Raw genomic sequence first — 13,016 nt, 5'->3', positions numbered from 1 at the left:
AATGTGTGTTACACAAGCTCAGCCTTGAGAGCACTGTACACACACACACACACACACACACACACACACACACACACACACAGAGAGAGAGAGAGAGAGAGAGAGAGAGAGAGAGAGAGAGAGAGAGAGAGAGAGAGAGAGAGAGAGAGAGAGAGAGAGAGAGAGAGAGAGAGAGAGAGAGAGAGAGAGAGAGAGAGAGAGAGAGAGAGAGAGAGAGAGAGAGAGAGAGAGAGAGAGAGAGAGAGAGAGAGAGAGAGAGAGAGAGAGAGAGAGAGAGAGAGAGAGAGAGAGAGAAAATATAAAGAAAAAATAAAGAAAGAAATGACACATGCAGACCTTTCCCTCAACACGTAGAGGTCAGCTGCACTGAGGTGTGACTCGGGTTGTAAGGGCATCATGAATCGAGTCCCCGATAAATAGAATTAAAATGAATTCATAGATGGAGAGTGATTGATTCCACACTTTTATAGAGCCGGCTGAATACCACCAGCACCATAGAAATCAATATGTAATTACAGACATCCTACCTTGGGCCGTTTGTCTCTCAGCATCCACTTCCCACCAACCGGACCAACATCACCCACAAAACAAATGTCACAACAATACTGGAACTGAGAAGAGAAACAATGATTCGAATACTATTCATTCTTTTTTTTTTTCATTTTAATGGAAACAAATCAGACATGAAAAATAGCTTTTGTATACATATGTATTAGGGGTGGAACGGCTTCTCTTGAAAGGTCCGGCTTGAAAATGGCCTCGCAAGTGCATCTGCAATTAAATCCACACTTTTCCCTCCTTCGGCCATTGTGGTTTAAAAAAAAAAAAGTAAAAATATATTTAAGATTTTCGAACGGTCACCAGTTATGACTTTCTGGTGTGTTTATTCCGCCTAGCGTTGCCCCTTCGCGAGTGAGCATCCAATCACAAGATGCGTTCATCACCTTCAACGTAGAAAGGCCTTGCTGTCATCAACTCTTGATCTGATTGGCTATCGCAACTATCAATCAACGCGAAAAGCCCCCTTGTGACAGAACAGACGCCCGCACGATTGTATCCGAAGGCTCTCCACAGCATCGGCGTCCGTACTGTCGCGTGGGCCACGTTGCCATACATCATTGCCTATCAATATCTGCCTCAAATGAGGACTGAAATTGGGAATATGCGCCGTTTTTGATTCACTGCCACCTCCTTCCGGATTCAGGCTTCAGTTTTGAGTCAAGCTGCACAAGAACAGTTTATTTCAAGATCCACAGCAGGCGAGATGGATGTTGAATCATTTGATGCGGCACGAGGCAAGACGTGTCAGCTGTGTGTCATTTTTTCTCACAGGAGTCAAACATGAACACGGTAAATCACTTTATGTGCCGCGGTGCCAGAAACGACGAGATTTTCACGATTCTGTGATAAAAGCGTTAAATCGTTATACACCAGGTACACGCAGAATAATCCAGACAGATCTGAAATATTTATAATGTCGATGTCAAGGCTCATGTGGCGGAGGCAGAGGCTGAGCAGTTTAACTGGAATATTGGGGGGAAAAAAAATGGATGCAAAAAAGCAACGTTTGAAAATACATCAAGCTACTTGGAGCAAGGAGTTTAGAAAAAAACAAAACTCCAGACGAGAGTGGACATGGAGAAAATACCTCTGTGATAATCATTCAGATGTCTAAAAATAAATCCAATAATTAGAATTTAATGTTTACTTTGGATTTCTCCCAAAATCGACTTGCCAAATTGTGTGCGACGGTTGCTATTTATACCATGGCATTTGAAGTTCTTATGTAATGACATTTTTTCCACGTTGCTGCTCTGAATTCTGAATTATTAACGCATTACACGTTATTTTGGCAAGTGATGTCACAAAATAAGGCCCTCGGGGGGCGGGGGTGGGGGGGCGGAGGAGTAGGCTGGGAAATTCACTGACAAGCTGTGTGAATCCCCCCCCTGCAGTGCGTTATGTCAAGGACGCCAAGAAGCCACCGTGATGTCATCGTGTTTGAGGCGCAGACTCACTCTGGTCAAGTCCGGCTAACGCCAAAGTGGCCAAGTGATCCCGGTGCAGATTAGGCGAGAGGACGCGTCTCTCGAAAGCACAAAAATAGAAATGACCTTTGGATGACGACGCCGACAGAACCTCATTTGAATAACAGTAACACGTCAAAAAAATGTCAAAATTGATTTATGTTGATGGCGATGAGAATTTTGTGCAGTTGCAATTGTGATTTGAAAAAAGAAATAGTTTGGAGAATCGTGTTTTGATTTGGTCGAGAAGAATTTGGGCTGAATAATTGGGATGGTTTGAAGGTCTGGATTCTTTTAAAGAGTTTCTTTGCTTCACATCGGTCAACCTCTGAAAATGTGGAAGTGGAAGGAAAAATGTACCTTTGCCAAGCAGCAATGGAATCGCCGATATTTCCGTGCTATTTTTAGCCCCAATATCAAGATAGCAGGCCAACTCAGTGCAAATGTTCTTGTCAGGCTTCCAGGCGTTTGTAATCTTTTCTCGTTCAGCGTTCTGGATGCCAACCAGGACCAGCGTTTGTTTTGTGATAATCTTCGCCTGAATACAAGTTGCAATTGTGCATTTTGCAACATGCGGTTCGTTATTTTGATCCTATCGCCTGAGCACTCTCCCCAACTAAATTCTGTCCGGTGGCCTGTTTTTTTTTTTTTGTTTTTTTTGTCACCATCTGGGGATCCAAATCTGGATCCGATCCACATGTGGCCAAAGGTAAAAAAAAAAAAAAAAAAAAAAAAAAGCCAAGGAGTGAGTGAGCAGATTAAACTTTCATGAGTTTGGTGTTGGCAACCGCAATGAAAATGCAAAGCTTGAACTTTTCTCAAGGAACGAGAGCGGACTGATGAGAGTCAGTAACGCTTGACGGTGTGTGAGCGATTGGTCAAGAGGAGGAAGACGGCACACTTTTTCGTTTGACATTTTTCATTCTTATAATTATTCGTATGAAATGGACTCAGTTAACGATCCATTATCTTCCAGTTGCTCTCAAGTTGCACGAATTGCGACATGTCAGATACCAGGCCGGCAATGTCTCCAGAATGTCTTTCATAGATTTTTGTCTCTCAACACACACATAAACACGCATCGTGGCTCCGCTCTTCTCCCTCTGCGCGTGATCTTTATCTTGTCTCCCCTCTTCCAGGAAATGTGCCGTGCTATATTATGATCGATGGGTTACGTTCAAAGACAAAGTAGCCCCCGCCGGCATTTTTCGGCTGCAGACAGAGAGCTTGAACCAGTGCTGAGTTTTGATTCCGACATCAAACGCCACTCTGGGTGTAATCCTAAAAAGCGAGAAGGTTGCCATGTGTGTCGTCAAATTTGTTTGCCATCGGACTTGGAATCAAGGAACGCCACGGACATTAAGAATGAGCAATCTCATGGAAATAAACTGCATTTCATCTTTTTTTTTTTAAATGAACCTCAACACTGTTGTCTTTTGGGGGTCGTTCCAGATGGAATGGAAGTTATTCCCTCCTTCCCGCAGCATCAGGAGTGGACGGCGTTCCCTCCAGTGGCACACCTGTCCGGCCTTTCAAGTCTTTGTCGGACTATTCTTCTGCTTGCTCACGACTTTTGTCACAAGTATTAAATTGGTTATGCTTTGTTTTTGTTTGGGAAAAAAAATTGTGAACAAAATAGCTCCACCTTTGTCTCTAAAACCCCCCCCCCACTGAGATACATTGACATAAATAGTTACACAGGTAGCGGAATTGCCTGGGGTCTCCCTTACACCTTTCCTCTGAACCTTGATGTTCTCTCCAATTCCCAAACATCTGCTTAATACATCTAGCCCTGAGCGTTCACTTCCTCCTCACCAGAGAAAGAAAGAGATGGTAAGAGGAGAGTGAAGGATTGTGGGGATCAGGTGTCTCTGGAGACCACCATTAGTATTCAGAAGCCCAGCTTGCAGCCCTCATGCCTGATCACCCTGCAGCAGAGAGTTTGTGGAAAAGCAACAATATGTCGTCGTTCTACGTTAAAATAACAAGTTCATACTAAGTCTGATCGCTCACTCGCTTATAAGGAGGAGACTGTTGCTGTCAAGTAGGTCAAAAAGATGTCATGGAATGAAGCCTTATTGAAGCATTAGTTAGTTGCTCCTTTTGTCCTATATCGCAATGTCATCGTCGCGACGGAAAATGTGGATTTGTTGCATTTAAAAAAAAAGTCCAAAAAAAAAGAGATTATAAATTATTTGCCTCTCCAAAGATGGTCAATTTACAACATTTTCATTTGTTAGCGGCCTTTGATTAAAAAAAAAAAGAAAGTGTGATTTTTTCCTTTTTTTTAAATCCTTTTTTTTTAAACCCTTTTGGTAAATATATTTAATTAAGTTAAATAAGGAAAATGTCGCTTTACGACTATTTTATATGTTTCTTACATATGAAAAAACATACAAAAAGCAATGGTATAATTTATGAAAATATACTTGAACGCACCCTTACCGTTGATGGAAGGGTGTCGTCCTGTCACCTCCAAAATGGCGGTTACATCGCTGACGACGCATAATTGCGCATTCCCCACTGGTATGGACATCATCGCCACCTACAGGACGATAGAGGTACAGCATTGACTCGTTGAATGAATGTGGGTAATTTTCTGCAGCCTGGAGCGCATGAAATTTGTTCAAGCACTTTGTGTGCACGTGGGGACGTTTGCGCTCACGCATGGATGTTTGCGGAGTCAGGTGTTCGTGCTGAGGGCAGAAAATGAAAGCGAAGAGAAAACAATACCAGCTATTGTCTCCATTTGCTCTCATGATGCTTCGAGGTGATAATCTTCTTGCCTGTCATCTCTTCTTGTAATTTGCCCCCCCCCCCACACACACACACACACACACACAATCATCTTTTTTACGAGAAAAATGCTTGTGCCTGTAGTTTTGAAAACAGTATTGACAGCAATTCCGAAATACATGCCCATGCGCGCGCACACCCCCCCACACACACACACACACACACATACGTGTTTTCAGGACTTTTTGGGACGCATGACAAAAATGTGACAAATGGGTACAAGCCTTTCCCGTGGTCCTACTGGCTCCCAAAAATGCCATGTTTTACGAGAATGATGCTTGTGTCTGTAGTTTTGAAAACAGTATTGACAGCAATTCTGAAATACATGCCCATGCGCACACACACACACACACACACACACGTTAAAAACATCCATAAATGGGTCTTGACCCCGTGTTACAACCCATTCTGGAAAAGCTGTTTCCTCCTCTCAAACCACTTCGACCTGACAGCCAGCCTCTGTCAAATTGTGAAGATCGTTCAGAGGCTCTCTGGTGTGTCGTCTCTTTGGCGGGGGTCTCGTTCTGTCTGTGTCCCTCTCTATTCTGATGTACAGCTGCTGGTTCCCATCCAACTATTTGTGCATTATTCGACTTTCCGACACAGCCGTCAACACGGCACTAGAAAACCAACGGGATGGGATGCTGCTGTCTTTTCTTTGCTCTTTCTGGCATTACATCAAACAAAAGCAAATTAACAAAATATGAGGGGCTGTTAGGGACAGAACGTAATTCATGATTAACTCACACACTTTCTACTGAAAGGCTCTTATAGACACGAGAGATTTTTATTTGATTTTATTATTTTTTTTGCACATAAACAATTGAAATGCTTTCAAAGCCATTACTGAAACACTCTCATAAACACAACTGAATTGCGCTCATTAACACCAGCGAGTTTATACTTTATGTGCAGTATAAATTTTGACACGCACGCTGAGAGATTTGAGAGTACGTTTGATTCACGCGGTCTCCTGACTAAGGGCAGGTTAAAATGTTGGGCTATTGTGTAATCTTAATATTAAATTGCACTCCATGACTGTCTGGAGGGAAATGTGATGTGAATGTGTAGCCAGTGTGTCCTCTCGGTGTCAAATTAATTGAATAGTTATAAGTTTGTTGGACGGACGCCATGATTTGTTATATTGTTTTATTAATGAGTTCGAACAGGAGATTTTTTTTTCTATCATACGTTCTTTGAGAGAAAATTAAATTTTTATTAATTTATTTTTTTTAATAAATTTTAAGTTGTTTAAGTTTCAGTCTGTGTTTATTTTATAAATCCAGTGTATGTTGATGTTGTTTATGGTTTTCACTTTTATTACCCTATTTTCATTAGTTCGTGAATGTTAAAAATGATTTTGTCTTGACTATTGCATGTGCTACTTGTTTTTAAAAAAAATTCTGATTTGTATACTAGCTTGTTTTTCAATAGGTTGTGAGAGCGAAAGCATTTCAGTTGCGCTTACGAGTAAAAAAAAAGAAAAAAGGTTTTTATTTATGTATTTATTAAATTTTTTTATAAGAGCCTTTCAAAAGTAAATGTGAGATCTGATCATCAATTAGATCCCTAATGGCCACTCATAACAGGATTTCCCTGCTTTAAAATCTGTCAATTTGGGGGAGAACAAAAGCAAAAGGATGCAGGTATTTGGACAGAATTTAAAACTCGAGTTGTGCTTATTTTCCAAACGTGTCTGTCAGCGTTTTTTTTTTTCTGAAAATGGACAAATACTCAATTGTTGGACCCCAATTTTTTTCCAAGCCAGAAAAAAAAGACTGACTGCCGTTTATTCCCGATCATAGCTGCAGTATTCCAGATCAAACCCCCGCTTAGGTTCACTCTGTCAAAAGTCAAGAATTGTCATCTTTTTGTCCTCAGTTGCCTAGCAGCCGCAGCAGCAGCAGTTGGCATCTCGCAGCTCTCATCCTCCTTGCATAGGCGAGCACGTGTGTATACTCTTACTGTCTGAGCTTGTACTTGAAATGCTAATCTGCTCAGACAACAGGGCCAGTCATGTCCACAGGCTACGGGCAAAGGACGGAAAGACCTTGACAACGTTGCGTCCGCGTAAGAACGCCGCCGCCCGCACTGGTCAGCCTCGCTTACCTCATGACTGTCAAGATAATTAAGATTGTGTAGAATCTGATTAATAAGGCTCCGGGGAGACAACCTTCACTGATGTGGGCACTCATTTAATGTGCTTGCTTGTAAACAAGTTTGGTATTTTTTTCACTGAAAGAAAATGAGGGCTAATTCCAAAGTCAATTTAAAAAGGGATGCTCAAATGAAAGAAGGCGATCGCAAATGAGTGACAGATTTGATAAAAATTTTTTTTTAAAAAAAGACAGATGGGGATCATTTTAAAAGAAGCAAGAAAAATCAAAAGACGGGCAACTAGCCAGTGGTGGCTCTGCAGGGAGTCTCTGCGTCTGGTGCTTGAACAGCTGGTCAACTTCACACTTTTTGCCCTTAAAACATTATAAGAGAAATCGTCTCACCAATCCCGCCGATAATGAACATAACCCATCTAGCTTCCCTGCACATGCACCGGCATTCCGGACGAATCGTACCCGCCACTGGTACGGAGAAATCTCCCCGGCAACACAAGCTAGCTGAATTCTGATTGGATAAAAACTCTCACCTAAAAATGCAATAATTTGATATAATATGGATGTGAAGAATAACATGTTGACCCCGATCACTTGCCTCAAGAACACAGTCTAAAATGTGAGCCCAAGCTTTAGAAACCTTGAGGTCATATTCACTGCAAAAATATAACTTCTTTTCCACCTCCAAAATATATTTATTATAGTTACTTAGTTTGGGATATTTCACCATAAATTTTTGGGTTTTGAGATTTGTTTTATAAATGTCGCTAGTTTTAATTAGTTTTCAGCATTGGTTTATTTTTTATTTTTTTATTTGATTTAGTTTTATCCAAAGTTGAATATATACGAATATATTTTTGGGGCGTTATAACTAGTGATGGGTAAGTGAAGCTTCAAATATGCTTCATGAACCAGTTGTAATTGTTTTGGACTCCAGTAGATGGCAGTCTCTGTTCAACATTGGGATGAAAGCGCACTGACTTGCCATTTTTTTAAAGCCTTTATTTAAACCAACAGTGCCCTCGAGAGGACTCAAAAATACAACAACTGGTTCATGAAGCAAATTTGAAGCTTCATTTTCCTATCGCTAGTTATAACTCCCCCCGACGGAAAATTCTACCCGCTGCCACTGGTGCCACCCGCATTTATAACCATAAATCATTAGCATAATTATAAGAAGATGTTTGTCTTGTCTAAAGTTGATTTTCGTCAGAAATTATAAAAGCTTTCATCCAGCATTCTGCCCACTGAGCAAGCCGAAGATGCTGCATACCGCAGCGTTTCCTTTAAGACTTCTTGTTTGTTTGTGCATTGAGGCACTTCATTGATTGAAGTCATTTTTGACTCGGTCAGGTGCACAAAGCAAACAAATTTGCTGAAATACCGCAATGTTTGACAGTTGCAACAATGCCCCAGATACGTTCTGCCGCGGAGGGATTGTTGAACACATGCTGACTTGTGTGGGACCAACAAATCGAAGCAAACCTGTCTGTTCTATTATTGGGTGAAAAAGTCAACAAGTGCACACCGACAATAGAGGCTCTTGAAATGGAGGAGCTTGAGTATCGCGGGTATACGAATCCCTGATGCATTTGAGAAAAAAATGCATGTTGTTGTTTGGTAGAAGTTTAAACTCCCGTTTTAGGGACTCTCTCTCCATCATCATCACGAGGTCTGCCAAAAATGTTCATTTTCATTCAATTTTGACCTTCCTTCCATCCTGCCACCAATTAAAATTTGGATGTGATATTTAACCAATTCGTTCAAACATGACTTTGGGGAATTATTGCTGTAAATATCAACGTTCATTCCAGGACATCTGTTATACATGATATAAGCGGCTTACATGGGTGTTTTAATTTAAATTTTTTTTCATATTGGGGGGGGGTCACTGGGCGAGTAGGAACTTTTTTTTTTTCATCATTTTACAAAAAATTAGTATTCTTCCTGAAAACTTACGCAACAAATATTTTTTTAAATTTGTTTAATTACAAAAAATATTTTATTAATTTAATTAGATTTAATTAAAAGTAATTAAATTTAAATTAAATAAAAAAATAAATAAATGCAATTCACCAACCTGTATAACGTGACCTTGTTTAATAAATATATATGTCGCTGTGTATATTTATCTGATATAATCACCCGTAAATTAATTTGAGCCGTTTGATCCCACCCACAACGGCCCACAGCTTCTCAGCATGCAATATTCAAAGAATTTATTTCTGTTTGCAGAGAGCCGTTTGCTCTTGGTGGAATCCAAGTGAGATAAACATTTATTTGCATGTCTCATTAACAAAGGTCAGTGTTAATCAGACAGATCAGCTGGGGCATATCATATGTATTTCTCACCTACGCAGCTCAAAGTTGGGCTTCTGCGAAAAAGCATGCATATTTCCCAGGCTCTTTAACTCTCTAGGTTGCTTTCTTTTTTTCCCTCCTTTTCTCAAATGATCAGTTATGTTACTATTTTTACCAATCCTGGTCAAAGAGGAGTGTGGAGAGCTGCAGACAAAAACAGAAGAATGCACAAGTGGAGGACAAGAAGCAAAGCTACACGAGCGTCCGCACTCAATTCGACAGAAATAAAAGCCCTTTCGCCTTGCATGGGGATTTGGAAAAAAATGCAGGCTTAAATCAGGTTGAGCGGTATCGTTTGGGGAAGAGGAAAGGGTGAACCAGTTTGAAAGGTCAAAGGCAGAAAGTGGAGAAAAAGGGATATAAAAAAAAAAAAATGGGATAAAAGATCATTTCATTCCAGGCATCACTTGAGCTGCCAACTTGCAATGTAGATCTTCCAGACTCTGATTCAAAGTAAAAGTTCTGCATTGCATTGCAAACGGCAATTTGACACCATTATACTAATTGTTTATTTATTTATTTTTTCCATCTTTGATAAAATGGAAATATGCAACATGACAAACATCACTAAAACTTGTTCAGCACTTGAGTAATTAACTTCAACAAGCAGCGTTTGGTCAACATGCTGTTTGGTTGACTCATTAGAACCCACCTCCTTTTCCAACCTTGATTTTTCATTTCCATATATCATCTTTTGGGTCTGGTTTAATGAGAGGCTATCCTTGGACGAGACTGGTTGCCAATCAATCGCAAGGCAGTAACGTGAGCAATGTACAGAGTTGGGCACTTTACCTTATTTTTTTTTTTTTGCTGGAATATTCTCTGTCCGCGACCTGGGCACCCTCCCCATCATCGTCCTTTTAAACGCTTCATGCATGATGAGAATCAGAGGTTTCATCATGCATACATATACATTATTTAAAGAATTATTTTATTTTATAATTTTATTAATATTTAAAAAATTTAAAATAATTATATATATATATATAGATATATATAAATAATTTCAGTGGGTGTCACTTGCAACTCGGCACCGTCACTATCCACAGAAAATACTGGGCTTTGGTATCAGTACTCAATCATTTGTTTTCTTACTGTCAGACACGGAGCATCCTTCAAACCTATTTTACAGGGCTTCACTTTTTATGAAGTCAGCAAAATATCTGGATGTCGGAAGACTAAATTATTCAGTAATGTAATGAAGGTGCATGGAAGTAAATTTGCTCTGTAAAATGATTGTTCCTCTTCGAGGGTTTGCTCAGGGACTTGGGGAAGAGCGGAATAGCTTGAAAGGTCACAGAATATTAATATTAATATTTTAGCGTTTTATCCCCTAAAGTCTTAGACCTCTGACCGCTTACATGGCAAATGGAAGGAGTTAGGCAAGTTAAATTCCATCAGCTACATAATGGGAACAAATACTCGTATTCTGTGTAATTTATGAGCAGCATTTATTGAAAATGTGTTTGAAAGCATTTGAAATCAGGCAGTTGGAAAATACGGAAGGCCAATCCAGGATGGACAATTCGGAAAAAACATATTTATACAATATATGTGTCATTGCATTCGCTTCTGCTTAAGGAAGTTTGTTGCTATTCACAATAATTTAATTTAACATTTGCGTAAACACACTTGAGAATATCATAATTTCAGTTGCAAGGGCTTCCATTGTTTTAAGAATGTGATCATTCATGACAAATTAGATAATGTCATGCCCACGCAATGCTTGAAAAAAAATCTCATAATAATCATCAAAAAAAAAAAAAAAAAAAACACTACTATGATTTTTTTATGGTGTACACAACATTCTTTTTTGTTGCTTAGCAACAAACAGTTCCTGGCTCTGTTACGATTATGTGCTGACCTCCTACAAACTCAACTGTTGCTCACAAAGAGGACTCTAAGGCCCATTATCACATGGCTTGCAATTTTTTGGGGTCACAACAGCAAACCATGCTCTTTTATTTCAAATCAGAAAAAAAAAATGCTTTACTGTGCACTCTATTGATGCTCCGCCATTTAATGACGGCATTTATATCACTGCTATTAAGGGTCGTGTGAAACTGGAGACGATAGACCCAGCCGTCTTTGCGGCAAACTTGGACTATTAACTGAAATAGTCACAAGTCCTCAATAATTATATAAGTATAATTACGTATAGGTATGATTGTAATTACGCTCCTCCATTTCCCGTGCTGCTTATAATTATTCGAGTTCATGGGTAACTGGCGCCAATCCTGACGACTGATTTTGAAAACCTGTGCAAGCATGAGGAAAGCACGTATGCTCTAAAGGAAATGATCCAACATTGATATCACAGTGCGCACATCTTGGTTATGCATCCATCCATTTTCTATACGGCCTGTCCTAATTAGGGTTGAAAGTGAGCCGGAGCCTATCCCAGCTGACTTTGAGCATAAGGCCCGACGCGCCTGATGGATGGTGCAAATAAAAAAAATAATAATAAGAAACTTCCGTGAGGGTATTTGGAGGTTCTATCAGGAAAAATAACTATGCTAATGTAATCGGTGATAGATGTCCCTTATAAAGTTTATCATTGGCATCTGTTGATGAGCACTTCCGGCACTTTTTCTTATTTCTAAAAGACCAATTAAACATTTTAAACACTAAAGTCAATTATTTGTATGTGTTTGTATATTTAAGCGATATTACAAAAAATTGTGAGTATAATCAAGGCTATAATGAAAACAGCTTATATTACGGTCAAATATGGTTGACAGAAAATGTGTCCTAATTTGGCTAATTGGCTAATTGTCCTTATTAAGGTTGCTAGTGAGAGCCAGGACTGGACAGAAATCACCATTCACACTCAAAGTAGGAAATTATTATTACAATTATTTTCTTTTATGCCCCCCCCAACAAGAAGAAAACAATTCGCCCCCCCCCCCCCCCCAACTACCCACTCTCATCCGCAACTTTAAATAATAGCATTTCCGTTGTACATCGTAGAGTTAATATTCGCTGCGCACAATGGGCAAGGAGAGTGCCACTGCCACCTGCTGGAGTGGAGGTGGAATTACACTTTATTGTAATACGGCGGGGAAAAAAAAAAGCATGTTCCCCAGGGTCACACGCGCCCCTCTCAGGGGGATCCGCCCCACTATTTGAGAAGCACTGGATTAACATAACATGAGTATTTTTTGGAATGTGGAGAGAAATCTCAAGTAGAACATGACTTCACATGACGCGATTCAAACGCCAAACATGAGAATTGTGAGGCAGATGCGCAAACCACTCACATGCTGTGCTGCCAACTCAAAACATAACATGCTCTAGCCAAGATTTGAGTTAAAATACTCTTTAAAAACAGGTTGTTATAAAACACATTCACTTTTGTTTAGTTACACACAGGCCAAGAAGGAAAAAAACATGACGCCTCATGTGGAAAAAGTCAAAAGAGGACAAAGTCTTTGGTGGACCGTGAGAATCTGTAAATTTCAGTGCAGATGCTCTGAGAGATAAAAGTTGCATAAAATATTCAATTACAAATCCAAAACACGTGAATCAGTCGCATTACAATGTGCGATATTATATGTGCCTTGTATTACACTGCGTGATGACTAAAAGTCACATAAATGATCAAAACTTCCTGATAACAAACAAAAAGGCGGATTAGGTTTCTTTGTGCCTTTACCCCGTGACTCCCAAATTTAGAACATGTGAGAAATTAATTTGCCAGAGGGTACGTAGGGAAAGCCCC

Source organism: Idiotropiscis lumnitzeri, chromosome 8 (assembly GCF_059441095.1).
Source record: "Idiotropiscis lumnitzeri isolate Australia: NSW breed Sydney's pygmy pipehorse chromosome 8, RoL_Ilum_1.0, whole genome shotgun sequence".
NCBI classification, from domain to species: Eukaryota; Metazoa; Chordata; class Actinopteri; order Syngnathiformes; family Syngnathidae; genus Idiotropiscis; species Idiotropiscis lumnitzeri.
The sequence above is the reverse complement of the archived record's forward strand: the minus strand, read 5'-3'. Positions refer to the sequence as shown.